The sequence below is a fragment of the Macaca mulatta genome, chromosome 6 (assembly GCF_049350105.2).
Source record: "Macaca mulatta isolate MMU2019108-1 chromosome 6, T2T-MMU8v2.0, whole genome shotgun sequence".
Classification (NCBI taxonomy): Eukaryota; Metazoa; Chordata; class Mammalia; order Primates; family Cercopithecidae; genus Macaca; species Macaca mulatta.
In genome coordinates, this window is record NC_133411.1 from 163,966,659 (window position 1) to 163,987,534 (window position 20,876).

Sequence of the window (20,876 nt, forward strand, 5' to 3'; positions counted from 1 at the left end):
CTATAGGCAGTAAAGTCCTGTATAGAACTGAAAAAACAATGGCATAGGTATACAGGATTTCTTAACCGGTGGCCAGGTTTCTTTAATGGTGTTTTCCTTTCCTTGTCTCTGAGGTGACATGATCCTTACCCTCTTCCTGAATTTCTTCTAGCCTATGAAACAGGGAGTTCTGCCATTTTGAAAGTATTAAGAAAGCCATTTCTGCCCTTTCTTTCAATTTTTTACCTACTTTTCTCTAAGGAAGGAAAAGTCATAAAGTGGTTTAGTGAGGTGAAGCTAACTTTCCTGAAGGATTGAGGAGGTATGGAAACATTTAATATTGCACATAATATGTATGATTCATATGTGAATATTGGACATTCTTTTTGTTTAAAAATATTCCCTAAGCCATGTGTACCCTCAGTGGTTCCAGCCTTCCCCTTTTCTTCACCTCCACTACTCTTCCAACCATGGAAAGCATGCCTTTCACTTTATTATGCAGAACAATTAGGTCCTCCCTAGCTCCTACATCCTACCTTGGCTCTGAGGTTTTTTTCTTTTTGTATAACCAAAGGCCCAGGAACTGTGCTTTTTCTCTCTTCACCATGATTCCTGTAAAGTCTATGTCAAGAAGAGAGGTTGGCGCTATCTGTGTGTTTGGACTGTATAGATGTGCTCTCAAAGGTTGTTGATGTGCCTGAGACCTAGGAAATCTAACACATGAGAAGGGACCGAGGGAAATGTGTTCTATGCTCTTCTCTGATCTCCTGGTAACTTTCAAAAGGCAAACACTGGTAGGTTACTCACTTTTTGCAAAACATATGTTTTCGCCAGTTCCAAGACCCCATTTAAAATAATCAGAGAGCTTTAGGGTTTTGTGGTAACAAAAAGGACATCCAGTGATCTTACTTTCTGCATCTTAGCTTTTATTGACTTTTTAAAAACCTGGGCCATATCGCAGGAGCCAAAACAAAGAGACTCTCAAGCCCAGCTTAAAGAATCAGTGAGACCACTGTTTAAGTCCTGGTTCTCCACTGTTTAGCTATGTTTCATCTAAGTTCCCTCATGTATAAATATGGACACGACAGTTTCTACCTCCTAAGGTTCTTGAGAGGATTAAATGAGATAATATTTGTAAAGCACATAGCAGAACAATTGATCTTTCAACAAATGGGTTCCTAGTATTACATTTCTTAATAAGCCTTATATAAAAGAGACAAGAATATCTCTTCCCACTATGCCATTTCTCCATACCCTCCTGGTTTTAACCTCCTCCAATTACCAGAATAACAAGGGAGTATAGCTGGCCTGCTATGGGATCCTTGCCTCTAATGCAGAGGTGTTCACCTTCTTGTGTCTTTTTTGGGAGCTCTTGGCCTTCAGGTTGATGATGATGTAAGGGGCTATTAGTTGGAGTCTGCCTTTTCTAATAGGAGTCTTCCTATTAGAAACAGACACATTCAAAAGTTATGTACATTCTACAGGTGTGCTAAGGGAAAGAGGAAAGTAAGTCTAAGACAAGAGGCATGCAGGTATAATCAGTAACATTTTTTGAAATAAGTAAGCATGAATAGTATGACAGAGGCTGTAGCTACTTAATTAAAGAAGCTGTTTCACAGAGGCTGAAGCAGAAATATTGTTTGAGTCCAGAAGTTCAAGGCTGTAGTGTGCTATGATGATGCCTGTGAATGGCTACTGAACTCCAGCCTGGGTCACACAGCAAGATCCCATCTCTAAAAATAATTAAAAAGTTAAAAAGAAGCTGTTTTAGTTCAGTTGCTTACTTCTAGAGAATCATGGGAAGAATGAGTACAGAATAAAATAGCTTTAATTACATGTAAAGTTTTCACGATGGGCTAAATTTGGATTCTTTACCATCTTTCTCTGTTATGTCCAGTCTTCTGCCTGGGGATTGGGTAGAGGGGGTATTTAAAGGAATACATTGATGATAACATCAAAAGTTGACACTTAAAGAGGACAGTGATACTTTTATCTCTTTTTCTTATAATACATAAGCTGCAATTAATAACTGAATCTAGATGATTACTGGGTTGGTACTAAAGTATTTTAGAGTGAATTCAGTGAAGGCTATTAAAAAATCAAATGGTAAAGTTCGTGATTTTATCGATTAAAGGAATGATTAATATTTTAGATTGAATAGGAGAAAAAGGTTCACATGAACAATACCAAAATCTAGTACCAGGTCTTTACCGGGGCTAAAAATACTTGTCTGAAACTATGCCGTGTACATACTGACACTGACTTGGCAGCATTGTATAATGCAGTGTGTTCATGTCCTTGCTACACTGCGGCTTTGGCTATTTTAGGGTGATCTTTCTTTGTAGAACCTAAGAGAGCATAGGAATTCAAATTATTTGTTAACTTGTTGCTTTCCCAGGCCTTTCTAAAACAACAATGATGGTGATAAAGGATGCTTAAAACCTTGTAAATTCCCATCCCAATCATGTATTCTATCAAGATGTCACCTGTTAGACTCCATGTGTCAATTAGCCAAAAAATGTTAAGAAAATTCTTACATCCCAGTTCTGTTTCTGTCTAAAGGCAAATTTTGGATTTCAGGTGTGTAGACTCCTACTTTGTGCCTAGAATTGGGCTGAGTGCTGCTCAGGTAATAATTCAGGTGTGGGGTGAAGCTGCAGCAGGCAATGATGATGGTAGACAGAAGGAAGAAGCAATGAATTTGAGAAAGTGAGGTAAGAAGTGACAGAATTTGGAGCTGAAGGCTATCATCCTTAACAAACTAACACAGGAACACAAAACCAAATACTGCATGTTCTCATGTATAAGTGGGAGCTAAATGATGAGAACTCATGAACACAAAGACGGGAACAACAGACACTGGGACCTACTTGAAGGGGGCGGGTGGGAGGAGGGAGAAGGTCAGAAAAAAATAACTACTGGGCTGTGCACGGTGGCTCACGCCTGTAATCCCAGCACTTTGGGAGGCTGAGGCTGGCCAATCCCTTGAGGTCAGGAGTTTGAGACCAGTCTGGTCAACATGGTGAAATCCCATCTCTACTAAAAATACAAAAAGTAGCCGGGTATGGTGACCCATGCCTGTAATCCCAGCTACTCGGGAGGCTGAGGTACAAGAATCCCTTGAACCAGGGAGGCAGAAGTTTCAGTGAGCAGAGATTGCACCATTGCACTCGAGCCTGGGAAACAGAGTGAGAACCTGTCTCAAAAACAAACAAACAAACAAACAAACAAACAAACAAACAAACAAAAAAAACTATTGGGTACTAGGCTTAGTGATGAAATAATCTGTATAACAACCCCCATGACATGAGCTTACCTCTATAACATACCTGCACATGTACCCCTGAACCTAAAATACAAGTTAAAAAAAGTGACAGAATTTGATTTAACAAAATTGGTATAATTTATTAGAGCTCCATAATGATATTTTTTTCACAGCTGATGTGGGTGTTATCAATAACATACACTTTAAAATGGAATTACCTGAAGTTGTTAGCTCTCAACAATGGGCTGATAAACGAGTTATTATAGAATTTAAAATATGAAGAATATTTTCCTAAAGAGCTGACACTGACGTGGAAGCCTACATAACAACACACAGACAAATCCAGGCTGATATACTGTGTTTGCTGTTTCATGCTACTGACGTGTTGGAGAAACTGGAGAAAGATGTTTCAACACCCAGAGTCAGAAGCATAGGATGTTGTATTTGAAGGTCCTTTGAGACCGTCTTCTAGATCGGAGGTTGGCGAATGTTTTCTGTAAGAAAACAGATAATAAATACTTTAAGCTTTGCGGGCCATATAGTTTTTGTCTCAGTGACTCAACTCTACCCAGGTGTTGTAAAAGCAGTCATGGACAGTTTATAAATGAATGGGCATGGCTGTGTTCCAAAGCGACTTCATTTACAAAAACAGTGTGTGGATTTAGCCCATGGATTAGGCTGTAATTTGCTGACACTGCTCTAGGTAAATTCCTCCATTTTACAGACGGGAAAACTGAGTCGAATCTGTGTATATTTAAAATACTTAGCATGGTGCCTAGCACACAGTAAATATTCAACAGATGATAGTTGTTTTTGTTATTGGGAAGGTCTTTGCCTAAAAGTGATATGGGGAGTGGTGAGCTATAAAATTACTGTCAGCAATGACAACAATGATAATACGCTTATTTGTCTATGTTAAATACACACACATATATATATATATTTTAATTTGAAGGATCTTTTTCTCTGTGAGGAGGCATTTGAATTTGGTGTCTCTTCTCCTTTTTAAAAAATAAAAACTGTAATATGTTAAATATAACACTGTTCTTCAAAATTCAGCTATGTCATCTGACTCGCTAACTGTTCCAATTCCACATTCTAATCCACAGGCCGTATCCCTGGACTCTTAGGTAAGCATCTGAGATCTCTGTTATTTTAGAACATGGACTCTTTCTCCCTTCCTCTTTTCTTATCTTCCTACCTTAAGCCAGGATAAAACCTAGGCTCTGGGGTATAGTATATCATTTTGAGAGATAATGAATGTCACCAAAGTGACTACAAAATTACAGGGCCATCTCTGACTCTCTCTTTGCAGTTAATGTAGTGAAATTATACAGTTAATGTTTGTAAAGAATGATGGAGAGGAAAAGCAATATCTGAGTGCTAAATGTTATTACTAAGAAAAGGAGAAGCTGAATCATTCTTTTTATATGTGTCCTTAGCCACTCCATCCTAAACCTAATATGAGCATGGAATTTCATAACTTTAATGGTTCTTTTAATAATGTTCAATCAGATATGAAATTAAGAAAACGAGGCTCGCCTTCTGCCCCCACTCTGCCTAAGCTGACGTTTTAGGCAGAGTGTGAATAATATTTCCTGCTTCCCATGGAGCAGACTGAGCAAATGATGTGAGAATCTCTTCAGTTCCAACCAAGTGGCGGGAATGAGTTGGGTACTGCTGAGGAAATTTGGTGGGCAGTTGGTAAAATAGGTGTGAATGAGAGAAAGCTTTGTTGGGGAACCATGGTGGGTATGTGGGCACGTTCTACATTATTACAAATATTGGGAATTTCCCAGGGGAACAGCAAGATCTTCTCCTATTTATTTTTAATTTTTAAAAATTCCAATCTTGCTCCTCCTGTAAGATCTATTTCTAACCCCTTTGGGTTTTCAGGCAGTCTGAGAATGTGAGTTTTGTCCAGGCCACAATGTCAGACCCTCTGAGTAGTTTATGACCATAGTAGTTCTGACACCTAAAACTTGTCAAGGGCAAAGGCAACAAGTGGGCAGGTATAGTCTATTACCAGGGTATACAAATGATAGTTATTTCAAGGTCAAGTTTTCACCTGGATACAACAGGCTGCTGATATCTTTTTTTTTTTTTTAATCCATTTTTTGTTTTTTAGAGACAGGGTCTTGTTCTGTTGCCCAGTGAGAGTGCAGTGGCCAATCATGCCTCACTGCAGGCTTTGAACTCCTGGGCTTAAGGGATCCTCTCGTCTTAGCCTCCTGAATAGCTGGGACTATAGGCACGAGTCACTGCACCCAGCCTCATGTCTCATTTTTATACCCATAGATAGGGAGATACTTTTTCAGCTGGTCCCACAGTCATTTTAATTATGCACAACACAGCAATGTCTGCTGTGATCATAATTGCAACTCTGACCTGTGTTCTTTTGTGATTTAAATGTATTCTCCTAAGTCTGGCTCTGAAAGTTGATTTACTGTGGTAAGTCGTACCCGATGCCATGTAGCCTCAGAGAATGTGGCTGAAGTCTGGAGCTGTTAGAAACCGGGCATGATTTGAAGATATGCAACGGGGAAGGTAGAGATAACTGAGAAGAGAAACTGAAGTTTAGATTCTGGTCTTGGCACTTGTGACCCAGGACTTGTGTTGTTTTGAAGGCCATCAGAAAATAGTTGCCACATGTTGGTGCTACTGTATTGGAGATGCCATGCATGCGTTGGACAGCTCCTTTCTGAGTGCCCATGCACAAAGCCCTGCTTTGTGCTTTATGGGACAGCAGATAAGATGATTAGAGCATGGTTTAGAAACTCAAATATGTAAAATGGACTATTATCAAGATGTTAATGAGGGGGTAAGTATCAATGTTTATACTACCATAAGATTCTTGATTGCTTTACGAAAGAATCTTAGTTCTGTGATTCCCTATCTGGGTTTGCAGAACACCCTGGGCAGTGGGTTGTTGCAACAAGTTCACAAATTCCTAAGTTCACCAAGAATAAGTAATAGGTCTTACACATAAGTGCATGACTATCTTTAAATATATATAGATGATAATATGATTAAAGTTAAGAAACACAAACTATTACTGATTTCAATTGCTTTTTAGCGTTGCTTTTTAGCTTTCCAGCGGGCTGATCTTTAAAGTGTTTCCGTGTTGCCATCATACAGGAATTCACATAATACTTTTACAGTAAAATGTATCTTCATGATTCTGTATTGAAACATTTTAAAGTAATTTAAAAATAAGAACAAATTTTCATATATGTATTCACATATTTATCGTTTCTAGTGCTTTTCAGTCCTTTGTGTAGATCATGATTTCCATCTGGTACCATTTTCTTTCTGATGGACTTCCTTTTACATTTCTTATAGTATGTGACTATTGGTGATGAATTCTTCCAGCCTTTTTACATCTGAAAAAAGTCTTTACTTAACCTTTGTTTTTTTTTTTTTTTTTTTTTTTTTTTTTTTAAAGATATCTCCACTGGGTATAGAATTCCAGGCTTTTTTTCTTTCAGTACTTGAAAGATGTCGCTCCACTATTTTCTGGCTTCCCCTCTGCTGTCATTCTTATCTTTGTTCCTTTGTATTTGACGTATCTTTTTCTTGTGGCTGCATTAAAGCCATTCTCTCTATTACTGGTTTTAGGCAATTTGATTATGATGTACCTTGGTCTTCTTGTATGGGGTTCATTGAACTTGCTGGAACTGCAGGTTTATTGTTTTCACCAAATCTCATTAGGCTGCTTAAAATTATCTCACAGTTCACTGATGCTCAGTTCGCTTGTTTTTCCAGTCTTATTTTTTGGCTTCATCTTGAAGTTTCTATTGCTATGTCTTCAAGTTCATGAATCTTTTCTTCTGCAGCTCTAATCTACTGTCGAGAGGATGTGTAGTAATCTATCTTCTAGCCCTGCACCCTAGTCTTCCAGTTCTCCTATACAGAGGCAACTACCATTACCAATTTATTGGGCTTTTTTCCAGAGATGATGCATACATTTAAAGAGACAAAGATACATATTCCTTTTCCTCCCATAACAGCATGCTATATATACTGTTAAACACTTTACTTTTATCTTGATATGGTGCTTGGATATGTTTCCATATAGAGATGGTGCATTCTTTTTAATGACTGCATAATATTTCTTTTGTGGATACACCATAATTTACCTTTCAGATTTTAGATTACTCTCTGTTATTTTCTAAGTGAGAGAATTATCATAAAGTCCAGATATGACGTGAAAATGTAGGCATGTTAATAGCAGATGCCTCTGTTTCAGTAGTGTTCAATTATGTTTTTTCCTATGAGTTCCAGGGAGGCTGCTGGTATGTCTCTGCTCTCACCAGATACATTTATGGTTTTTTTTCTTAGTATCATAGAATGCGGCATATTATAGGGGCAAAAGGTGGGTAGGTATATGGTAGGGCACTCCAGGAAGCCAAGAAGCCTGATCATTCCTTTCTCGTAGCACTAAGAGTCTTACTGCTCTCCCTAAGCAGGTGTGCAGAACCCTGCCAGTTCTAGCTCTACTCCCCACAGTATCCCCACAGTTCACTGGGAGATTGACATGTTTCAGAGAGTAAGTGACAAGACAATGCTCTTGAGAAAATGACAGCAAACCCCAGAGAGAATCAGAGATGCTGAGGCTGGGCATAGTAGCTCATGCTTGAGAGGCTAAGGCAGGAGGATCTCTTGAGCCCAGGAGTTCAAGACCAGCTTAGGAAACATAGTGAGACCCCCCATGTCTACAAAAAATTAAACAAAAATTAGCAGGGCGTGGTGGGGCATGCCTGTAGTCCCAGCTACTTGGGAGGCTGAGGTGGGAGGATTACTTGAGGCTGGGAGGCCGAGGCTGTAGTGAGCTGTGACTGTGCCATTACTCGACAGAGCAAGACTCTGTCTCAAAAAACAAAAAACAAAAATCAAATAATAGTTAATGGAGTGAGAGAGAGGAGTGAAAGTGGGTTTGAGTGCCACTGAACCTGACATTCCTGGAGTTTCTTCTTCACATTGTTCTTTTTTAAATTTTTGAGCTATTCTAGTATTAACTCTTTTGCTTAAACTGGTTTTATCTAGTTTTTTTCTCATTGTACTTTTTAGAATGATTTTGGTAACAGGGAACCCATGTGTTATCCCATGTGTTATGGTCTGAGTTGTGTCCCCTACCCTACAATTCCTATGTTGAAGCCCTAACTCCTGCTACTTCAGAATGTGACTGTGTTTAGAGACAGGATCTTTAAAGAAGTGATTAAGTTAAAATGAGACTGTTGGGGTGGGCCCTAATCCATGACGACTAATGTCCTTTTAAGAAGAAAACATTTGGGCACACAGGAGATACACAGGGATGTGTGCATTGAGGAAAGACCACGTGGGGACTCAGATGACTGGAACTGGGACAGCTGGGGCTGGTAGATTCACTTCCAGCTTCGTCACTCATGATTCTAGAACCCTGTGATGCTGGAAGGCTGGGCTTAGCTGGGACTGTCAGCCAGAACACCTACACTTGGCTTCTCCAGCTTGCTAGTCTCAGCAAGAAGGTGGCTATCTGCAAGCCAAGGAGAGAGGTCTCAGGAGAAATGCCTTGATGTTGGGTTTCTAACCTCTAGAACTATGAGAGCATACATTTCTGTTGTTTAAGATACCTAGTCTGTAGTACTTTGTTATGACAGCCCTAGTTGACTAATATGCCACTTCAAAAGAGCTTGAACACTAGAGGAACGAATTAGTTCATGTCACCAGAAGCCCAGAGACGAGGCAGCTCCAGGGTTGGTTAACTTAGCCACTCAGTGCTGCCTCAACGAGGAGGTTTTTCCATCTTTCTACTTTGCCATTTGTACCAGTTACTTTTGCTGTCTGAACAAATGACCCCGAAACATAGTGGTATATAAATCCGCTTGTTATGCTCATGGATTTTGTGGGTCAAGACTTCTGTCAGGGCACAGCAGAGATGGCTGGCTCCTGTTTCACGATTCTGGGCCCTCTGTGGGAGGAGCCTTGAGTGGCTGGGTGTGATCTGAACGATTGAAGATGACTCAAATGGCTGGGAACTGGGACAGCTGGGGCTGGAAGATCCACTTCCAGCTTCTTCACTCACGCATCTAGAACCCTGTGATGCTGGAAGGCTGGGCTTAGCTGGGACTGTCAGCCAGAATGCCTACACTAGGTTTCTCCAGAGTGGTGGTCTCAGGGTAGCCAGACATCTTACATGACAGATGGCTTTCCTCAGAACAAGCATGCCGGCAGTGAGTGCGCCAAGAGAATCAGTCAGGTGCGGCACAGCCTTTTATGACCTAGACCACTTCTGCCATATTCTATTGGCAGAGGTAGTCAAAAGCCCTACCAGATTTGAGGGAAGGGGACCTAGATTTCGTCTATTGTGGGAGGAGTGTCAAAGAATTTGCAGCCATTAAAAAAAATTGCCATTCCATGCTCATCTTGGGAGCTAGTTTTTTTCATGATTGTTAAGAGTGCTGCAGCATCTTGGGTAATGTGGTAAAACCTCTTCTCCACAACAAATACAAAAAAATTAGCTGGCCATGGTGGCACGTACCTGTATTCCCAGCTGCTTGGGAGGTTGAGGTGGGAAGATCACTTGGGTGACTGCAGTAAGCTGTGACCACACCACCACATTCCAGTCTGGGTGACAAAGCAAGACGCTGTGTAAAAAAAAAAAAGAGGGCTACAGCAACTCTATGCTCTATGTGTCACAATCTCACACATTAACATCCAGGGGTAGAAAAGGAAAACGTTTCCCTGAAGTCCCACCAGCAGGCTTCTCCTCACATCCCCTTGGCAAGAATTGGGCTGTATGTCCTTTCCAAAACTGGCAAAAGGAAGGTCACTTGCCCTGCTCAGCTTAGCCTAATCAAGTTCCACTCCCCTTGGGCTGAAGATAGGATGGCTTTCTTTAAGCATAAGGTCCCATGGAATGGGCAAATACTCTTCAGAACTTAGGGTTTGCCACTGTGGAGGAACCTCAAGAGAATGGATTTGGGGAGGTGACTTACAGTGTCTGCATAAACTTTCTATAAGGAGAGTCTGGCCTAATTAGGACGTGTTTAAGAAAGAAGATAAAGATGGCTTTCATTATGTCCATAGGCTGGGGTCCTCAACAAGACCACAGTTTGAATTCTTTGCCATGCTTGTACTTTCTCACTCTTATATTTGTTCCTTTTCTCTCTTTGCCTCTTCATAGAGATCTATTACAATTTTTAGTACCAAGAGCAAATGCTTCTGTTCCTGGAAAATCAGGGGATGCACAAATAGCGTGTTCTTAAAGCAAATGTGACAGTTACGATAGAGATTCAGCCCCCAGATGGGGTCATCAGAACCCAATGTGACAGCTACAATGCATCCCTGATTCCTCATAATAAGCATAACAGCCTCTGAGAATATCTCAGCACAAACTAGATTATGAATGATTGATTAATAAGTGGATGAGTGCTGTACAGATCGCCACATGCCAGTTCTGCTGAGAGCCATAATCTCCCATCTAACATTGTCTTATCACTGAGCTCACACAACGAGGCCTGTTCTTTATGGAACAAAGTCAGGGATGTTTTCCATGACTCATATTGGGAGCGTCCCACAGAAAAAATGGGATGTTCCATAGTGGGAGATGAAATCAAAGTTGTTAGAAAGTCTGTTTATAAGTCTTCCTGTCTGTGTGTGTGTGTCTTTCTGAGTGTGTCTCTGTATCTTCCTCTGTTGGATTTCTGTATGTGTTTCTACACGTGTCTGTGTTTGTATATCTCTACATAATATTTGTGTGTGTATACGTCTGTGTGTGTGTCTCTGTGTATGTGTCTGTGTGTGCATCTCTTTGTGTCTGTGTGTCTTTTTTTTTTTTTTGAGATGGAGTCTTGCTCTGTTGCCCAGGCTGGAGTGCAATGGCGTGATCTTGGCTCACTGCAACATCCACCTCCTGGGTTCAAGCGATTCTCCCGCCTCAGCCTCCCGAGTAGCTCGAATTACAGGCACCCGCTATGATGCCTGGCTAACTTTTGTATTTTTTAGTAGAGAAGGGGTTTCACCATGTTGATCAGGCTGGTCTCAAACTCCTGACCTCAGGTGATCCACCCACCTCGGCCTTCCAAAGTGCTGGGATTATAGGCGTGAGCCACCGTGGCCGGCTGTCTGTGTGTCTTATAAAATTTATTTTTATTTTTAATTTTTGTGAATTATCTGATTTTTTACTTATTCTCTAGAGTCCAGTTGAGCTCTTTTGCAGGTGTATATACTTTTGCAGGTATGTATCTTTTGCAGGTGTATATACTTGGGGGGTCCATGAGATGTTTTGATACAGGCATGCTGTATGAAATAACCTGTGTGTGTCTTTCTGAATGTAGCCCTCCATATCTCTGTTTGCTGTCTCTGGGCATGTGTAAGCCTGTTTCTCTGTGTGTTTTGGCATGTGAGTATATTCCTTTCTATGCAAATATCTTTCTATGTGCAGGTTTCTCTGTATGCACATGTGTATCCCTGTCTGCATGTGTGTGCAGGCACATGTGTGTGTGTGTGTTTTGTGTGTTTGTGTATGTGTAGAGTTCAAGCTCAAGTGGAAAAGAGTAACCTAGGAGGAGGAAGCAGCTCCCCTCAACCCCCCAGGAGATCTAGATAAATTTAAGGCAGGGTAACATCATGTGAAGAGTAGGGAATGGCCGCTGGGCTCCCTGGATGTTCAACCCCATTTTCCCTTTAACTCACTGCATGATTTTCTGTGATTGATTTCAATTCTCTGGGCCTTAGTTCTCTTGGAGATAATACTACTTGCTTAACCTAGCTCACAGGGATTTTCTGAGAATGAAATAGTAATGTAATTTCGAATGCTTTCGAAAAAGTTAAAAGCACTATAAAAAGGAAGGCATTAAATGGATTAACATTGGACTTGATTCAGGGAAAACCTTTATGTTCAAGATATCCATGGAAAGGGGACTTTGATTCAAATCAAAATCTTTGGATGATAGATCATGAAGGTTGAGTCACATGTGCTATGGGGGAGGAAGGGAGAAAATCAGCTTTGTGCTGAAGAAAGGCATCCTGTTCCAAATCAGCAAAGACAAAGAAGGTTCATTTTGGATGCAGGTTCTGCTCCATTAATGGTGGCTACTTAGAATATGATGTGAATAAGGTTTTAAGGGCTGCATCCTGGCCAGGGTGATAATAATGTCACTCGGGGTACCTGCCATAGATGTCAGGGACTTAGAACATGCAGGCTATGTACTTACTGTCCCTCCCAGAGCAGGGCACTGGGCTAGACAGTATCAGACTTGGAGTCTGAAGACGGGGGCTGATGCGTCAGAAGTTGCCAAAACTAAAAATCTTCTTAAGTTTTGAAGTCATTTAACTTCTCGTCTCTCATACTACCTTGGTGATCCTCCCTTAGGAGGTTGGACACCAATCCAATTTAATTGTTGGATTCATCCACAGATTTGTACAAAATGGTGTAAAGACAGGGTCTTATTTGAATTGGGAAAGAGAGATGATTTAGATTGTCATCGTGGATGTAAAGAATCTTCCATGCTCTGCCATTTTAATGTAATCTCTCTTAGGTTGGTTTTGTCACAAGTTTTAAAAGAATTCTCTAATTTTTTACTTATTCCCTGGAGTCCAGCTGAGCTCTTAAGAAAATTAGAGACCAATGACATCACGTAAACCCCATAACACTTTTTTTACCTTGCCTGTTCAATATTTCTTTCTTTCTTTCTTTTCTTTTTTTGAGACAGAGTCTCTCTGTCGCCCAAGCTGGAGTGCAGTGGCATGATCTCTGCTCATTGCGACCTCCACCTCTCAGGTTCAAGTGATTCTCCTGCCTCAGCCTCCAGAGTAGCTGGGATTACAAGTGTGCACCGCCATGCCTGGCTAATTTTTTTATTTTTTAGTAGAGACAGGGTTTCACCATGTTGGCCAGGTTGATCTCGATCTCCTGACCTCCACCTCAACCTCCCAAAGTGCTGGGATTACTCAATATTTCCTTACCCTTACTTGAAGATTCAGAGGTCTTCCCACACAATAGCTTCATGACTCAGCACATGTGCAGCAACTTAATTTTCTTTTCAAATGCTCCTTCACCTAGCCCTTTTGACTTGAATGTACAAACTCCTTTTCCCTTTATCAGAATAAATAATTGGTGTCATTTTGTGTAGGTGAGCACGCATAAGTGTGTGTGTTGGCATCAGATATCGTTCACCTGATTATTGATTCTTTGCAAAAGTCAATAGCAAGAGAAATGCTGTTTAAATAGGTTTCACGTATCTTTTTTTCTAATTTGGGGGATTAGAGGTAGCAATGTGGGCTGGATGACAGTATGAGGAGGAAGCTGAACATTGCTTTTTCATAGAGTGACTGGTTTTATGAAATACCTCATGTCAGGCACTACTCTAGGTACTGCAGATAGAATGAGAACAAGGAAGACACAATCCCTTTCCTCACTCACTTCACTGAAGATACAGTTGAACACACAACTGCAAATGGGTGAGGCATTTGTTTCCGTGCACACATTGCAAGGGCATCGAACATTGCTGGGGCTGGGGGCAGAGGGGATGGGCAGGGAAGGCTTCTAGAAATGAGCCATGCTTAAGCTAAGGCCTAAGGAACGAGGAAGGTATAGCCAAGGAAAGGAGAGGCAGGGTAGAGAGACTGAAATAGCACGTGTGAAGCTGTGAAATAAGGAGACAGTGGCACGTACAAGGAAGATGTATGTGGGAGGTGTTCATTAGAGAGATGTTCACCGTGGCTAGAGTGTGAGGGCTCAGGGGTAGAGATTGGGCTGCAGAGATAGCCGGTTTATAATGATTTTGAAGGATTCATGAAGGACTTTAGTGCCATATTTCTGCAACTTAAAAGATCTTATGAATTACCCATAGGTCTTGTTAAAATGCAGATTTGGATGTAAGTCTGGGTGGGACCTGAGATCCTGCACATGTAACGAGCTTCCGGGTGAGGATGCGGCTGCAGGGAGAGGGCCACACTTGGAGTCGTAAGGCTTTTGACTCTATCCTGAGGGCAATGGCAGAGCCATTGAAGCATTTTAGGTAGGAGAATGCCATGACCTAACTGTGTGGTAGGAAGATACCATTACCTGCAATGTAATAAATGGATTTTAGGTGGGTAGACCTGGAAAATGAAAATCAGTGAGGAGGTGGTAGTAGCAGACAGTCATAAGAAATTTGCCAACTAAGGTAGTGGCAGTGGGCATGTGGCCTCATTCCTTAGCCCTGTCCTGTTCAACTTCCTGCAATATTAATTCTGTCCATATCTGCCTCCTTCACTATGCAGTGGGCTCCTTGGTGGTAGTGCTCAGGCAGTGTAGAGGGAGGCAGTGTAGCATCATGCTTAACAACATAAGCCTTGGAGTCATTTGAGCCGGAATTCAAGTCCCACCTCCATGATGTACTATGCTGAATCTCTCAGGGCCTCCACTGTCACATCTGCTATAGATGAGAATGACACTTGCCACAGCGTGGAAAGAAATGAAATGATGTAGATAAAGTGCTTAGCCTATGCCTGACATTCATTGATTAAAAACATATGTACAGCTGGTTGCGGTGGCTCACGCCTGTAATCCCAGCACTTTGGGAGGCCGAGGCGGGTGGATCATCTGTGGTCAGGAATTCGAGACCAACCTGGCCAACGTGGTGAAACCCCTTCTCTACTAAAAATACAAAAATTAGCCAGGCGTGGTGGCAGGCACCTGTAATCCCAGTTACTTGGGAGGCTTTAGGCAAGAGAATCACTTCAACCCAGGAGGCAGAGGTTGCAGCGAGCCGAGATTCAGCCACTGCACTGCAGCCTGGGTGACAAAACAAAACAACAAAACAAAACAAAACAGATGTACAGAACACTTGCTCCAGTGTGTTAGGGTTTGGGGTTTGGCAATGAACAAAGTATATTTGGTCCCTGCCCCCTTGGCACACTTGATAAATAGTAGTGGCAGTAGTTGCTTATTATTCTTAGTTATATCTCTCTGCTGTTGGCCCATTCATTTTGCACACGGAGACAACCTGAAGCTCCAGTGGCTCCTTGGTCTGGACAGTAACACCCAACACCACCTGAACATGTTATGGAGATGGACACTGTATTCTATACATTTAATTTAATTGATTTCTCAAGCCCTAGCAGTACTTTCAGCTTAATTATCCATAAAACTGAAGCAAGGATGCTTGAGGTCTAACATCATTTTCCGGCTCAGTAATCTATATGTGGCCAACCCTGCAACATTACATTTAATGTTTTTCAAAGGATTGGGAGGGTGGGTGTGTATCCCATCATTATCTATTGCCTAGAGATGGCTAAAAATTTCCATGTAAAATAACATATTTGGCTTTGAGGCTGTAAATTTTCAAAGGAGAAATTGAGCTGCTGAACACTTGAGGGGTGATATGGTTTGGATATCACCCCTCCAAATCTCATGTCAAATTGTAATCCTCAATGTTGGATGAAGGGCCTGGTGGGAGGTGATTGGATCATGGGGGTGGATTGCCCCCTTGCTGTTCTCCTGATAGTGAGTTCTTACGAGATCTGGTTGTTTAAAAATGTGTAGCACTTCCCCCTTTGCTCTCTTCTTCCTGCTCCAGCCATGTAAGATGTGTCTGCTTCCCCTTCCGGCATGACTGAAAGTTTCCTGAGGCCGCCCCGCCATACTTCCTGTATAGCCTGCAGAACTGTGAGCCAATTAAACCTATTCTCTTTAAAAATTACCCAGTTTCAGGTATTTCTTTGTAGTAGTGCAAGAATGGACTAATACAAAAGGAAAAACAGAAGATAAGAGGAATGTGAAGACAGCAGTGGAAAGAAAGAATGATTGGTGGTCTTTGGCAAGGAGGATGGCACCTGGACTATGGGAGCTTTGGTGGGCTCCATAAACTGCTATAAGATACCCAGCTATAATAAATTAGATAGGTTCCCTGGCTTGTAAAGACTCTGGCTACTTAAGCCAATGGGAATTTAATGGAAGGTTAGGGGAGCTGGATCCCACAGCGGGAACCTGTGAGAGGCTGTCTGAGTATGAGGCATGTTGGAGGACCATGTTTGAGAAGGGGCAAGAACCTAACAAGACTTGGGAGGATTGAGCAGCAGGGACCCCTGCAATGGCCTCATGGCAGTAAGAGTCTGACTTGTCTCCTGGTTGGTCTACCATCAACTCTTCCTTCTCTCTCTGCATTTGTTCTAGACTCAAAGTCCCAAAAAACAACTAGCTGAGCCTAGGCTGCAGGTCTGTACCCTGGTTGTTTTGTGACTGGAGGGAAAATCTCTGGTGACTTCAGCTTTTGTACCGGGGGTGGGTACCTGGAATTATTTTCCCATGGTTATACATATTGATACATATACATTTTCCTTCTGGGTAAATTCCCAGAAGGAAATACATTAGAGTGTTATTAGGATGGGGGAAATGGATGTAGGCATCTGCAGCATGTAAAATGACAAGGTTGATGACTTATTAAGAATCAACTTGTTTATTGTTCCTTTGAGGTTTGTTTAAATGTTGCTTGCCTTTCTAGGTTTCTCCAGGCAACTCCTCATCTCCAGTGTTCTCATTGCACTTTGTATTACTCTTAGCTTTTAATTCTCAGGGACAAGGACTGACCTCATTCAACTCTGTGTTCCTAGGGCCTAGCAAAGTGCTTAACACGTAAAAGACTTTTGCCAACTTACAGTTGAATAGAAAACGTATGTGTGGATATCTTACCAGAAACACAATTGTAAGCAGCTGGGAATTTCAATGGGTAACTGTTCTGTGTAGAAAACATTAAAAAATTGTTTTGTAGCCCATGCATGTGTAAAACCCACTCCCCAAAGCCATATAGCCTTGAACAGTGTAGAGTCAGAGACAGTAAAGCATCCTTTCAATTTCAGCTTCTATTCACTTGATTTTTGAAGAATATTTTCTTTTGCAAAAGCCTCCTTCACTTAAGAAGTTTTCTTGCCTTGTTAGGTATCAGCCAAACATTTTCTCTTTAATCTGGAGACATAGGATCCTGTTCCCCAAGATATTTTGATTTCTGCAAATGCTTGGGATCTGCTGAAATCCAGCTCCCTGTTTCTAAGATGAAACCTGGACCATTTAGGGCATGTAGGGGCCAAGGGCCATTGAAGATTTGCTGAAAATCACTGAGGTGATACAGATTAATTAGAGAAAAGGCCTACAAATTTATTTAACGTGTATGCAAGAGAACCTTTAGAATGAAGACCCAAAGATACAGCATAAAAACTATCCATTTTTATGCATAGGTTCGACGAAGTATGGACAGCTGTGTGGTAATAGGATTGGGCAAAACGTGCATGACTGAGTAGTGAAACTCAGCGAGGCCTGTCTGTCTAGGTTCTTCTTGGTCCATCTGAGCAGCATTCCTTTCTTCTGGGTGAGGGGCAGGACCCTGTCTGGAATGGGGGTCTTATGACTCACAAATAAAATAGATCAGATCATTTCTTTATGGCCAGTTTTCACGCAGAAAAGTGGGGGAAAGTTAGAACAATATTTTTAGGTTTTATGGCTGGCTTTAAGGAAAAGGGGTTCTGGTTCCTATGACCTACCTCGGGGAAGAGAGATTCTAGTTTCTCTGGCTAGCCTTGTAGGTGAATGGGACTGAGAGACAGGAGGGCAGGAGCAGGTCAGGGAGAAACGTTTGCTTCTGAGGCTTTCATTTTAGGGTATTGTTTTCTGAGCTCCAACAGGCATCTATAGGGCTGGTAAATTTACCTGGAGTAGCCAAGTACAAATGAATTACTTCAGAGTCCCATTCTGGCTAGCCAGAGAAACGAGAATCCGATCTATCCTATTTGTGAGTCATAATTAAACCGATAGTCTTATCTAAGGGTGCCAAAATTCTAGAATCTGAATTTTATCCTAGAATTAGGTCCCCCTGGCTCCCCTTCAGTGAAGCGACTGGCAAGGGACTGTGGAGAATTGAGGCATTTGCCTCCTAGACTTCCACCTCCCTGGTCTAATCAGAGCAAGCAGCAGAAACTGACTGATATAAGCAGAGAAGAAATGTATGGAAAGGCCATGGGACAGCCCCCTACAGTGACCTGAAAGGCTGGAGGATTGGGCAAGATCAAAAGGAGAGTGGGCAACCAGGACCAACGCTAGAATTGTGAATAGCCCCTGGCCACAGAACCAGACTGACAGGGTCCCTGCAGTGCTTGCCACTGAGCCTGATTTCCACAGCCTGCAGAGGTGCTGCTAGCTACACACAGGCTGACCCTACTTCTCCTGGGAATGGGATTTTGTTTTGCTATCACCTGCCCCCAGGATGGATTCTTTGCAGTCTCCTATTCTCTGCATTTCTAACTGCTGTTTCAAAGTCCTGGGTGCCCTGCTTTCAAGAGGGGTTGGGAAGGTGAGCACCACATTAAAAAAATGTACCAGTTATTTAATTAGAATCTTCTTAAGAAATTTAGAACATCAATGTGTGAGGATAAATTCTACTCGTCAGGGCAAACACAGATCACAGTTAGCCCTGGAACTGAGGAATAGCTTTGATATTGGTAAAATTTGCCAGTCCACACCTTTCTGATCAACCAGACACCTCTCCATAACTTCCTATTTCTCTTTTTCTGCACCAGAGATCTCACCTTCGTGGTGTCTGGGCTTCTGCAGTTTCTTCTTGAAGTAAGCATCAGTAAGACGTTTTGGGATTTTCACATTGCTGACTGATACCAATTTTTATAGAGGTGACAGTGACAAATTACTGGTGTGTTCTTCACAGAGAAACTCAATTGAGGACCAGAGGTCCAGTCACAAGTAAGAGCCACTGCCCAGCTAGCTGCTCCGGGAGAACCATCTTGCCTCTGTGGCGCCCAGTGAGGATGAGCAGAATGGTCCTGGGAGCGATGCTTGCAGTTTTCTGGCATGCTGACTGCAGGGTTTTTTTGTTTTTGTTTTTGTTTTTTTGAGGCAGAGTCTCACTGTGTCACCCAGGCTGGAGTGCAATGGTGCGATCTCGGCTCACTGCTACCTCTCGCCTCCTGGGTTCAAGCGATTCTCCTGCCTCAGCCTCCCAAGTAGCTGGGACTACAGGTGCGTACTACCACTCCTAAGTTTTGTATTTTTAGTAGAGAAGGGGTTTCACTATGTTGACCAGGCTGGTCTCATACTCCTGACTTCTGGTGATCTGCCCACCTCAGCCTCCCACAGTGCTGGGATTACAGGCATGAGCTACCATGCCTGGCTGCTCAACAACTTTTTAGATACATCTCCAGTAGGATGATAAGGCATCTTGTGAAGTTTAACCACTGGGGCACCACCATTCTTGTCACCACCAACTGGTTTTGTAACAGTTGCAAGAACCTTCTCCTTTTCAATCTTGGATTTAGCCGCTGAGTACTTCCTCTTGTACGTGCCTTTCTGGAACACATAGCAGGTCGGGAATATCTGTCAATTCCTCTGATGAGGACAGGATTTCAGCTGCAGTGGGGCTTCCCTTTCTTGGGTTTTTTGGCCTTGAGGTTACCCTTTGTTACCTTGCCACTAGCATCAGCTTTCTTGGATTCAGGTTTCTTCTCCTTAGTATCTGGCTTCTCAACTTTTTCACCCACCATCTTATAAGATGAGAAAGACAGCACCAGGCTGGGTGCGGTGGCTCATGCCTGTAATCCCAGCACTTTGGGAGACTGAGGCAGGCAATCGCTTTAACTCAGGGGTTTGAGACCAACCTGGCCAACATGACAAAATTTCACCTCTACAAAAAAAATATAAAAACTAGCTGGGTGTGACGGCATGTGCCTATAGTCTCAGCTCCTTGGGAGTTGAGGTGGGAGGATCGCTGGAGCCCAGAAGTTAAGGCTACAGTGAGCTGTGGTTGCGCCATTGCACTCCAGCCTGGAGTGCAGTGAGATCCTGTCTCGAAAGAAAGAAAGAAAGAAGAAGAAAGAAAAAAAGAGGACAGCACTACATTTTCAGGCTCTTTAACAAGGTGCTTAAGGTTAGGGGCCAGCAGAATTCCCCAAAGGTGATAAAGAATTTCATCTGCTGGGTAGCTAAAAGAAAAATGCCCATGACATCTATTTTAAGCCATTGTTGGTAATAGTAAGAAAATAATCTTTTTATCTTTTTGGTGTTATAGATTTTGACAATCAAATGCTTTGTTGGTTCAACACAACAACACGGATGGCTGGAGGATCACAAAAGAATCTACTATGTCTATCATTTCCTTGAGTGTCTGAATGAAATGTCATTGGCTCTCTGGCAAGGGGCTCTGCCACTTACTAGCTGTATGACCTGGGAGCAATCATTTAATTTTTCTCAGCCTCAGTTTCCTCATTTATGAAGTGGAAATGACTTTAGCATTTATCTCTTACTTAGAGTTGTTGTGTGATGATATCCATAAAGCTCCTAGGACAGTGCTCAGTGTATAATAGTGCTTAATAAATGGTAGCTATTAATGGCTAATTTAGAGAGACTTGAGATTGAGGATTGGCCAAAAGGGTCAAAATGCAAGGCCTGCTGATGTCCACGATGTACCAGGTGTCCACCTTCAAGGATAATTTGGAGGAAGGAGGTCATGATAAAAGATGAAGTGAGTGACCTCCAAGTTGGATGACCTCCATCAAACAAGATGGGCAAATTCCCAAATGCTACTGGTCACAGGTGCTTGAGCAGAACAATCTGCTTTCAAAGTACAATTAAATAGGAAAATGCTCAGTGATCTCAAGGGGTAGACCC

General features: G+C 42.1%; 1 pseudogene; it reads right to left on the reverse strand.

The window, feature by feature from the left end:
- Positions 1-18,831: 18,831 nt before the first annotated feature.
- Positions 18,832-19,753, reverse strand: LOC714469 (large ribosomal subunit protein eL6 pseudogene; annotated as a pseudogene).
- Between the last annotated feature and the right edge of the window lie 1,123 nt (positions 19,754-20,876).